Source organism: Anticarsia gemmatalis, chromosome 6 (assembly GCF_050436995.1).
Source record: "Anticarsia gemmatalis isolate Benzon Research Colony breed Stoneville strain chromosome 6, ilAntGemm2 primary, whole genome shotgun sequence".
Taxonomy (NCBI): domain Eukaryota; kingdom Metazoa; phylum Arthropoda; class Insecta; order Lepidoptera; family Erebidae; genus Anticarsia; species Anticarsia gemmatalis.
In genome coordinates, this window is record NC_134750.1 from 4,689,304 (window position 1) to 4,700,833 (window position 11,530).

The window sequence follows — 11,530 nt, forward strand, 5'->3', positions numbered from 1 at the left end:
TAAGCTTTCTGGATTTCAACGCGTGTGAAAAGTCACACTATAAATAAATCGTGATTAGTAATCGGCATATCAAATGGTAGGCTAGTAAGACAGTAAGCAAGCTAAATATAAAATTACTGCCAAAAAGATAAAATAACTTTACAAGAAAACGTTTTAACTGTTGTTTGTATTTAAAACACAAATGTTAGAAGTGGACGATAATATAAATCATTCAAATCGCATAATAGCAGTGTGTAAATAATACTGAATACATAAACAAACAAGCCTTCTGTATTTGTGTATTTAGTGTAGTGGGCGGGCTGTTAGTTTGCAGTAAAACACTTTATTATTCGTTTGTTCTGTTCGCTTTAATTACAAAGTACCTTTTCAAACTCAAACGTCATATGTTTTAATTTAAACGTCATCCGATGACAGTACGGCTTATTAATTTAATTTGCTTCATTAAAACCCGTTGCGGATCTTTTGTGGTTACAATATAGTAAAATTTAAATCGCAATTGTATTTGTTTTAATGCCATCCCTCTGTCATGCGTTTTGGCATTTAAGGCCAGTAGCGCAATTCTCTACAGTTGGTCCTGTCACTTTGACATTCAAAATGTACTGCCAAAATAGTTCCTATGGAGCCCGCTAGTGGCGCTGATAAGGTTTTCGTGCAACATTACTCGATAGTTATCCGGTTGTCGGTAGTCGACAGTGCTAGAGAATTGAGCTACGGTTTACGTTGCGCCAAAACGTCAAGCAAACTGAAAATGCATAATCGCACGCAAATGTTTTAGATGTAATATTATTTCAAATCACTATCGCCACTACATCATTTATTTTGACAAAAATCACTATTTTACCATTGGGGTTTTTAAAGCATTCTCATTTAAACTACCGGACTGATATTTAATAATAGAAAGTGCGTCATAAACTGAACTGTAATGACTAATGGAAAGTTCCGAGTATTTGCGTTAATAAATAAATAAAACAATTTACAAGCGATTGTATATTTCTGTGCTGCGCGTGCACAATTAACTTACAATGTTTAATAACGAAATGTACATTGCAGACATAAAAATATGTAACATGACATAGGTACTAACAACAGTCTATACATAATAATATATCCATACTAATATAATAAATGCGAAAGTAACTCTGTCTGTCTGTCTGTCTGCTACTCAATCACACCTAAACTACTGAACCAAGTTGGATGAAATTTGGTATGGAGATATTTTGGTACCCGAAAAAGGACATAGGCTACTTTTTACCCCGGGAAAATGACGCATTTCCATGGGAAAATTCAGGTGGCGGACGAAGTCGCGGGAAAAAGCTAGTACATAATATTATGCCTTTTGCCAATAGGGGTGCAGAAACCAAAGCACGCCACTTGGTAAGATTCTTACAAACTTCCCTTGCCTCATTCACATCCATACATCTTGTCACACATAATAAAGTATGCTACAAAATATTTGGGTCACCTAACCACCAGCAATAGAGTTGTATCTAATCCAGTGCGTAATTAATATAAATTGCACGATTTTATTAAACTATGGCTAAAGTGGTAATAAAAATTAAGAGCAATGAAGATTATCATTTGCATGTGAAGATTGTGTCCGAGATCAATCTAATCGTGACGGAATCGTAGCAGCACTGTCAACGCGCTGTAGGATGCCTTCACCAACTGAAACACACAAACAAATCTTTATATATACAGGGTGTAAATGACAGCTAACCGAAAACTTTACTGGTAAGTTTGTGACACTGTATGCGCGAAATTTACTCCAACGATATTTCTCGGAAATTATTGGTTCCCGAGTTAGTCATTTTTGAGCGTTCAATGTATAGTGAACAACGCGATGTATCTCCGCGCATGCCTACGAGATTTCTGGCGGCGGCGGCGGCGCGCTGAGCGACGACATGTCGCGACGCGTCGTAGGTACGTACGCGTACCACCACGTCTATGCGCTCACTAGTATGCAACGCTATCATTAGATAACAATCTTATGTATCGTTTATGGTATCGTAAATAGGCCCGTATGTTACAATAGCTCATAGTAAAATTGTAAGTAGGTAGGTACCTACTTGGCTTACGTGAAATCAAACAATAATAGCAAAATGTAACCAATAATAAGAAAGTGCTAAAACAAATTGTTATCAATGTCTATCAACACGCAAATACCTGGTGTATGGCGAGAGTTTGAGTACCTTTGGATCCGGACGTACAGGTGCAGAGCACGCCGTGCACTTCCACGTGCTTCACCATACATAACACATCAACATTTCTTCCTATTTACGAACACAACTGCACTTCGAAAACAATAACAACAAAAATAATAACAATAAAAACACTAAAAACTCAAAACCGGAACAATAACAAGTAATAATAAACAACAGTTCACACACGACACGACGAATAGGACATAACGAACGACACCGGTGAAGAGCTTCCGTCTTCCGCGAGCGAATTGCTCGAACTATCAAAGAGAGCCGCCGGCGCGGGCGCCTCTCCGCACACTCGCGCCGCCCCTCGCCCGCGCCACCCGCTCCCTCCGCGCCGTCCGTGCGCGCGCCGCCGATTTAGTGACGAGCGACGAGTTAGGATCCCAGCGAGAGATTAGATTCAATAAAATATTGATGTGGCATTAGTATTTTTACTTGTCACAGTTGTTACTGGTTGCTTTGTAGTTTTATTCAAATACCGAATAACATTACAAACATTATTGATGTAAGTTTAAAATACTTTGATATTTATAACATAAAATCAGCTTAAAGTAAATAAAGTAAACACGAAACTTTTATTTAATTAAACCATAAAAAATGTAGGTACATAACAATGATAACAATCAATATCCATTAATATTCTTATCAGAGAAACTAACTTATCATAATTCATAATCCCCGGAGAATTACTTAGCATCCATTTTGTCGCATCCCATCTATGTAACATCCACGCGCGGTCGCGGCGTCACGCGTCACTACGGCCATCTACTTCTCGAGTCGCACCGCGCTTGTATGAAGTATGAATGAGCGTGTAAATATCGAATAGAATTTTGCAAGAACAAATGGAACAAAGCGACAATACATGTTAAATTGTTTATTAAAGATTTTTATAGCATTAAAGAATATCAATAGGATTTTTTGTCGTTCTGTATGTATTTGTACGTGTAATAATAAGATATCACACATTTAAAATCTTATGAATTTACCTTTTATCGGAGAGCGTGATAATTATGTTATTTTCATTTTTAACATAGAACAAATACTAAGTAACGCTGCATACTAGTGAGTGTGAGGCTGACAGCTGTGTGCGTAATCGTGTCTGTGTGGCGCGCGTAGGTACACGGCGTGACCCCCTCGGGGAGTTTCCACCTTGTCGTGGTGAGGGGGCTCAGTAGCCGTGGCAATCCAGCCACGGTGAAGCTAGGAGGGACTCAACCCGTAAGGCCTGACGTTAGTCGGGTTCGGGGGCTACCGCCTCTTTCGAGGTGGTGGTCGCGAGGAAGAAAACCTCTATAAAAAATTACCCTCTGGCGGCTCCGTTCCTCATCCCACAAACCTTCGGGTCGGTGGTATGGGGAGCGGTTCTGGCTGGTGCGGCGGGAAGCAACGGCAGGTAATCTCCTCGCGGAGATTGCTGGCCGGGGCTTCTAGGCCAGTGGGGGGGAGGACGGGCTCACCCGGATTCGGTATCGTTTCCAGGTGGGCAGACTTCAGTCACCGTCCTCAAACTCGTTATCCCGGCGGAGGTGTCGTGGTCACGTCTCGCGGCCACTGCTGGGACCGAGGGCCTTGCCTTAATTGGCTGGGCCAAGAGGAGAAAACCTCAATAAAAAACATTAGGTTAAAATGCCCGTGAAACCTGCCCGACCTCACGGAGTAGATAGGGTTACCCAGGTACAGGGGGCTCTGCCTGGGTGGACGGTATATTTCCCCCATACTCGTGGGACTAGATATGAAGAATTCAAAATTAAATAAAAATACTAATAAGGGAAGAGATGACGAGGTCCCTGATGGGGACGAGGGGGTATTTAGGCGTCCTACAACGCCTGAAGGTACCCAGGGGGTAGAAGGAGGCGAAGGGGGTTCCAGGCCCCTGACGCCCGGAGACGGTAACACGCTCGCGGAGTTATCCGAGGGACGACCTATGTTTCTCAGGCGTCCCTCGATTAGCGATAGCGAGTCGGGAAGGGACGGGGCTTCTTCTACTGGCAGAACCCGTCAGTTTAGAAAGGTGCGCCCGGAGGCTCAAGAACTTGGCGGGGGCTCGGTCTCTGAGAGAAGTAAAGGTCGGAAACGATCCGTGTCGGCCACGCACCAAGAAACCGAGCCTCTAGTCGCGGAGACGCCACGAAAGGGAAACAAGAAGAAGCGTGGAAAGACGCGTTCCCCTCCCGGTAGTGCGGCGGATACGGACGTGGCCAGTGCTGGTGAAGACAGTGCTCCACAAGTGGAGGCGCCGTCTGACCGGGAGCTAAAGGAGCTGCCCGCATCTGACATCGCCCAGCTGGTTTTGCGGCATATGGACGCCGTCCGCCACGTTGCTGATCGCTCCGCATGTCTTAAGGGAAACTTTGTGCGGTCTCTTAAGGAGGCGGAGAAAGGAGTCCGGCGGGCGGCGTCGGAATTAAGTTGCCGGTCCGCCACAGAAGAGAACATCAGGCTGAAGGCGGAAAACCACCACCTCAGTGTCAGGGTCGATCTCCTCACTAAGGAAGTGGCGGCCCTGAAGGAGATAGTGAAGCCACCGCTGGCTCACTCAAGACCATCCGAAACAGACTCCGAAGCGAGGTCTGAATTCGACCGTAGAATTGCCGATTTTCGGCTGTTTTTAGACGCCCGCTTAGGGGCCATCGAGGCTAGGCTGCCGCCGGAGCCTCGCCTCCGCCCTCCTCTGGCAGCGGACAAAGCTAAAGGGAAGGCGCAAGCAGTACCCACCTTGGAGACCAATGCCGCAGTGGCGCATGACCCTCCGGCCTCGGCCCCTTCTTTGGTTCCCACATCTTCCACTCCGGGAGATGGCAAGGCCGCCAAAGGCAAGGGCAAAGGCAAGGGAAAGGGGAAGAAGACGGGCGGTAGCGTCGTGCCGCTCCATGCCGCAGGTCCCGCCCCAAGCCAAACTGTAGGGGACCTATCGGTGGCCCCATCGGATCCGTCACCCCTTACAGAGGGGTGGAACATAGTAGCGCGCAAGCGCAAGGAGAAGGGGGCGAAGGTCGCTGCACCGGCGGAGGCAACAGTAGCCGCGGTCGGTAAGCCCCCTACTAAGAAGCAGGAGAAAGCGGCGATCCCGCTGCGCCCCCCGTCGACGGCTGCGATAATCTTGACGGTGTCGCAGGATGCCGTCAAGAAGGGCGCTACCTACGCTGAGGTAATCGCCAGGGCGAAACAGAACATCGTCCTGGCAGATCACGGCATCAGCGGGATTGCCAAAATCTGCGTCGCTGCCACAGGTGCCCGAAAAATGGAGATCCCCGGGCCAGACGCGGAAAAGAAGGCGGACTCTCTTGCAGAGAAACTAAGGGAGGTCCTGGGGGGTGACGCCATAGTGTCCAGACCCTGCAAGTGCGTGGACATACGGGTCCGGGGTCTGGACGACTCTGTCACCCCAGAGGAGGTGGCCCGGGCGATATCACATGTAGGGGGCTGCCCAGTAGACGCGGTTAAGGTTGGTGTGGTCCGCAGTGGCCCGCGTGGAGAGGGAACGGCTTGGGCTAAATGCCCAATCCCAGCCGCAAAAAAGGTGGTAGATGCCGGAAGGCTGCTGGTGGGGTGGGTCTCGGCCCGGATTAGCGTCGTCGAACCCCGCCAAATGCGCTGCTTCCGGTGTCTGGTTGTAGGACACACGCGGGCCGTGTGTGACTCTGTATGTGACCGCAGCGACATCTGCTACCGCTGCGGTCAGGCTGGGCATAAGGTGGGTCAGTGCTCTGCCGCGCCGCGCTGTGTCCTATGCGCAGAGGCAAAGTTGCCGGCAGAGCACCGTCTTGGGGGTCCCTCTTGCAGAGCCCCCAAGCCCAAGAAGAAAGGAGGAAATGCGTCGCTCAAGACGGGGGGTGAGGCCCCCCAGAATATTAAGAGCGGCCAGCCGTCACAGTCCGGGGAGGCGATGGAACTCGGTAACTAAATAATGGCCGAGATCAGCCTCCTCCAGGCGAACCTCAACCACTGCGCCGCTGCGCAGGATCTTCTCCTCCAGAGTATGGCGCAGTGGTTGATACACGTAGCAGTGGTCTCCGAGCCCTATATGGTTCCGGCCCGTAATAATTGGGTCGGGGACCTGACGGGCACGGCGCTGCCGTCGTAAATCTAAACACAGTAACTTCAAAATATGCGTTTTGAGAAAAACGCGGTTGAAGTTTAATGGTTAATTTTTGCTCTCATGAAGATACTAATTATTGTATATTATTTCATGCAACTTTTAATGTTAGTATATAGTTAAATCTTTGATTCTGTATATATATATCTAGTATATTATTATTGTATAAATAATAAAATTAGATAATGTGTTTTAAGCTAGGGTAATAATATAATATTTTTTTCTTTTTTAAGTTACAACACGGTAACTCAACGGTTACTGTGTTGTAACCAAGTTTTACCTATTACTGTGTTGTAACTTTGTAAAGATATTAACATTAGGGGAATTACGACACAGTAAGTATGTACATACTGTGTTATAACTATGTTTCTTAAAAATACGTATAAAATCAGTAATACAGTAAATGAGATACTGTGATTTATTCAAGTATTTGTTGTTTATCTTTGAACAATATTTTATACGCAATCACAGTAACTGAAGAAGCCGTGCTATAATCAAGCAAAAAAAGAAAAATTAAAATCTATTCACGTTAAAAAAACACAGTTAGTAGTGAGATACTGTTATTTAATTTAAAATAACACAGATACTGTATTTTTTATTAAAAAAAATGATTTTTTTGTAAAAATACTGTGTTTTTATTTAATGTATTTCGGTAACTATCTATCGTACAAACAAACCGAAAACTTTCTCAAATAGCCCGCGGTCTCCTGATTCCAAAGAACTAAACAAACTATAAACACAGTAACTTAAGTTACTGTGTTTACATTTACGACGGCAGGGCGGCCCTGGTGAGGTTAGCGTCGCACGGCTCGCCACCTTTTGAAAGGGTGGCGAGGGGTCGCGGGTGCGTGGCGGCGTCAATGGGATCCGTGACGGTGGTCGCATGCTACTGCTCTCCGAACTGTGTCCTGTCTGACTTTGAGCAATTCCTTCAAGAGGTGTCGAGGCTCGTCAGATGGGCACACCCCTCCCCCGTTCTCGTGGCCGGGGATTTCAACGCCAAGTCTGTGGCGTGGGGATCTCCGGCAACTAATCCCAGGGGTCGGGCGCTGGAAGAATGGGCTGTATCGCTCGGGTTGGTGCTGACCAACCGGGGTTCGGTAAACACGTGCGTGCGCCAACAGGGTGGCTCGATAGTGGACCTCACGTTCACTAATGCCGCTCTGGCACGCCGTGTCCGGGACTGGAGTGTGCTGGTGGAGGTCGAGACAGCATCTGATCACCGGTATATCCGGTATCGGATTCTCCCTTCTCCAGCAGCTCCGAACAGACCGGGTCGGGCCCCGCGCGGGGCCGGCCCGAGGTGGGTGCTGGGGCGTCTCGACCGAGAGCTGCTGGTCGAGGCGGCCCTAGTGCAGTCGTGGAGTCCAGCGCCTGGGGGTCCGGTGGACGTGGAGGCAGAGGCTGAGTGGCTCGTGGACGCGATGACACGCGTATGCGACGCGTCCATGCCGCGGGCCCGCCACTGCCCTCCTAGACGTCAGGTGTATTGGTGGTCTCCGGAGATCGCGCAGTTTCGACAGAACTGCGTGATCGCTAGACGCCGATACGCCCGAAGCCGGCGTCGTCGCCGCAACGAAGCCCGCGAGGCCGAATTATATGCCGCCTATAGGGATTGTCGTAGAGCCCTATCGGTGGCTATTGCGGAGGCCAAACAGAAGGCTTGGGAGGAGTTCCTGGAGACGTTGGACCGTGACCCCTGGGGGCGGCCCTATAGGATGGTACGCGCCAAACTGCGCCCTTGGGAGCCCCCAGTGACGGAGAGTCTCCACCCTGTGTTCCTGGAACAGGTAGTAGCAGGCCTGTTTCCGGACCGGGGGGAACATCCTCCCCCATTTGCAGCCGCGGCGGCGGCGGATTCGGAGAGCGGTGGCAGCAGCAGTGAGGAGATTGAGGAAGCAGTCGCGCCCGAAGTCACCTTGGACGAGTTGCACCGGGCGGTGGATAGGCTGAAGGGCCGTAACACCGCTCCGGGGCCCGATGGAATTCCCGGTCGGGCATGGGCATTGGCTCTGCCCAACGCACTTGAATCCAGGGTGACGTGGCTGTTTTCCTCGTGCCTGGCGCAGGGTCATTTCCCCCGTAGGTGGAAGACGGGGAGATTGACCCTGATCAAGAAAGAGGGACGCCCGCCAGATTCTGCGTCGGCTTTTCGTCCCATCGTCTTGCTCGATGAGGCCGGCAAGCTCTTTGAGCGCCTTTTGGCAGCCCGTCTCACCGAGCACTTAATGGGACCGGGACCAGACCTCTGCGACTCGCAGTTCGGGTTTCGCAGGGGCCGGTCTACCATTGACGCGATCTCGCGGGTGAGATCCCTGATTGGGGATGCAGTAAAAGGTCGAGGGGTGGTTGTGGCGGTGTCTCTTGACATCGCCAACGCCTTTAACTCACTCCCCTGGAGCTGCATCCTCGCTGCGCTCAGCCACCACCGCGTGCCGGAGTACCTGCGGAGAGTGTTAACATCTTACCTCTCCGACAGGTCCGTGGCGTATCCCACGCGGGACGGGTGGCGCCAGAGGGTCGTCAAGTGCGGTGTTCCACAGGGGTCGGTACTTGGTCCGACGCTGTGGAACATCGGCTACGATTGGGTGCTGCGGGAACCACTCGTGGCGGGGGTCGACGTGACTTGTTACGCCGACGATACCCTCGTCACGGCCCGCGGCGATACATACCCGGAGGCGGCCCTCTTGGCCACGACCGGCGTCGCCGAAGTCGTCAGCCGTATTCGGCGCCTGGGACTCGTGGTTGCCCTAGAAAAATCCGAGGCCATTTGTTTTCATGGGCCTCGGAAGGCGCCGCCGGTCGGAGCGCAGCTAGTGGTGGGCGGAGTTCCCATTAGCGTTGGTAGGTCGATGCGGTACCTAGGCATCGTCCTCGACAGCAGGTGGAACTTTCGGGAGCACTTCCGTCGCCTTGCACCCAAACTTGTTGGAGCTGCTGGGGCACTGGGAAGATTGCTTCCGAACCTGAGGGGGCCCTCGGGTGCATGCCGCCGGCTTTACACCGGCGTTGTGCGCTCGATGGCTCTTTACGGGGCGCCCATCTGGGTGGATGCCCTGAATCGCCGGAACACTGCGGTCCTTCAGAGACCGCAACGAGTGATGGCGAACAGGGCCATACGGGGATATGTGACCGTCAGCTTTGGAGCGGCATGTGTCCTCGCCGGGACTCCCCCATGGGACCTCGAGGCTCGTGCCTTGGCGGAACGTTACCGCCAGGCGAGAGCAGAGAGGGACACGGGGACCGGGTCACTGCCAACGGGGGCTCTCGCACGGCGTGAGTGCCGCGATGAAATCCTCCGGCAGTGGTCCGAGCGGTTGGTAGAGCCAAGCGCCGGTGTTTTGACCATCGGCGCGATCCGACCGATCCTGGATCGGTGGGTCAACAGGCGACACGGGTCGATGACCTTCCGGCTGACGCAGGTCCTTTCCGGGCACGATTGCTTCGGGAGATACCTGTGCCGGATCGGCAGGGAGTCGACGATGGCTTGCCATCACTGCGGCTGTGCCGAGGACACGGCGGGACACACACTCGCCGTGTGCTCGGCGTGGTCGGTGCCGCGCGCGGCGCTTGTTGACGCCATCGGAGCCGATCTGTCACTCTCGACCGTGTGCCAGGCCATGGTCGACAGTGACGAGGCATGGAGCGCCATGGTCACCTTCTGTGAGGAGGTGATCAAGCGCAAGGAGGAAGCGGAGCGGGCCAGGGAGCTCGATCCCCTCGCTGACCCAAACCGCCGACGCCGCGTCGGGCGCAGGCGGGCGGCGCACTTGCGCCGCCTTCCTCCTTAACTGGAACCTCCGGGTGACGGAGATGGGACTTCCGTCGCCCACAGGAGAGGTGAGGTTCCCAAGATAGGTGATGGGCGGGTGGTGTCACGTCCATCGTCTATGGTGTTTGATGCCGTCACTATCCACCCAGGCGGCATCACCCAAGGTAGGGCCCCCCAGGTAGGGGGGCGAGCCGCGCATGGCGTGCGTCTTGCGGTACTAGCTTATAGCGGTTATCCCGGCGCACGTCTTTGCGGAAGTGGTTGGACACTCGTCAGGTTTTTAGTGGGCTCTACGGCGGACCACATACCCCGTTTGCGCAGTCCCAGTGCGGCGGGGACCTAGCCGGTGGGTCGACCATTTTTAGCGACCCCGATTGGTTTCCCTGACGAAAAAAAAAAAAAAAAAAAAAAAGGTACACGGCGTGACGTCGACCGTCGCGGCCGGCCGCCGCCGGCGCGGTGTCGTTGGCCGAACAGCTGATAGCGAATTTATACGTTGTTTTAATCCATTGCTGTTTTTTGTGAAAAACAGTAATATGACGGATTTTTTTTTCATATTCATGTTGCATTGTGTAGTATTAACGAAATAATACCAAAAAAAATTAAAAAAAACGCATAAAAAATCGGAAAAATCAAGAAATAACCGATGAAAATTTTCAACGCCATAAGCATCAGAATCGTGTCTAAAGTCATTTTTTTTCGTTTTTGGTAGGCTGTCTGTTACACCCTGTATAATTCTTCTGTAAGTGTGTATGTCACTGAACTTCTCTTAAACGACTGGACCGATTTTGATGAATTTTTTTGTGTGTGTTCAAGGGAATCTGAGAATGGTTTCGCTTGTTAAAAAAAGTTTAAAATTTTCAAATTAAAGACGTGTAGACAGGACAACGTCTGTCGGGTCCGCTAGTAAACATATAAATACGCAGTATTCTGATAACCAGCTGTAACCGTTAAGTTTCAAACAAAGGTACACATTTTCCGTATGTACAAACATAATATCCCACTTTTAGACAGAGGAGTATGAAATATACCAATGTTTCGCTATAGATAATGTTAGTCCCATATCAGGTCAGGGAAAAATTCTTTTCGCATTATAATATGTATGAACTTGTAATAAAATCTATTTGGCTTCAAGAATCATAAATGAGTACACGGTTCATTAGGTTTCTTTCAGTGAGCTCGAGAGGTATCCAAATATCGAGCTATTTTGTGTAGAGAAAAGATTTTATTACAAGTTAATACATACTATAATGCGAAAAGACTTTTTCCTCGGCCTAATATAATAGGGGGTCGAGCCTATTGCCACATACAGTAAACATTATCAAACTGGTACAAATAAGAAAAGACCGATAACATTTTGCCCGATCAGCCATCGGATTCACTACCGAGTCTACCGACCGCGCCACAGAGGCAGTAATTTTTTTAAATGTTTCCAAAATTTGAAATGCTTTTGTTTTT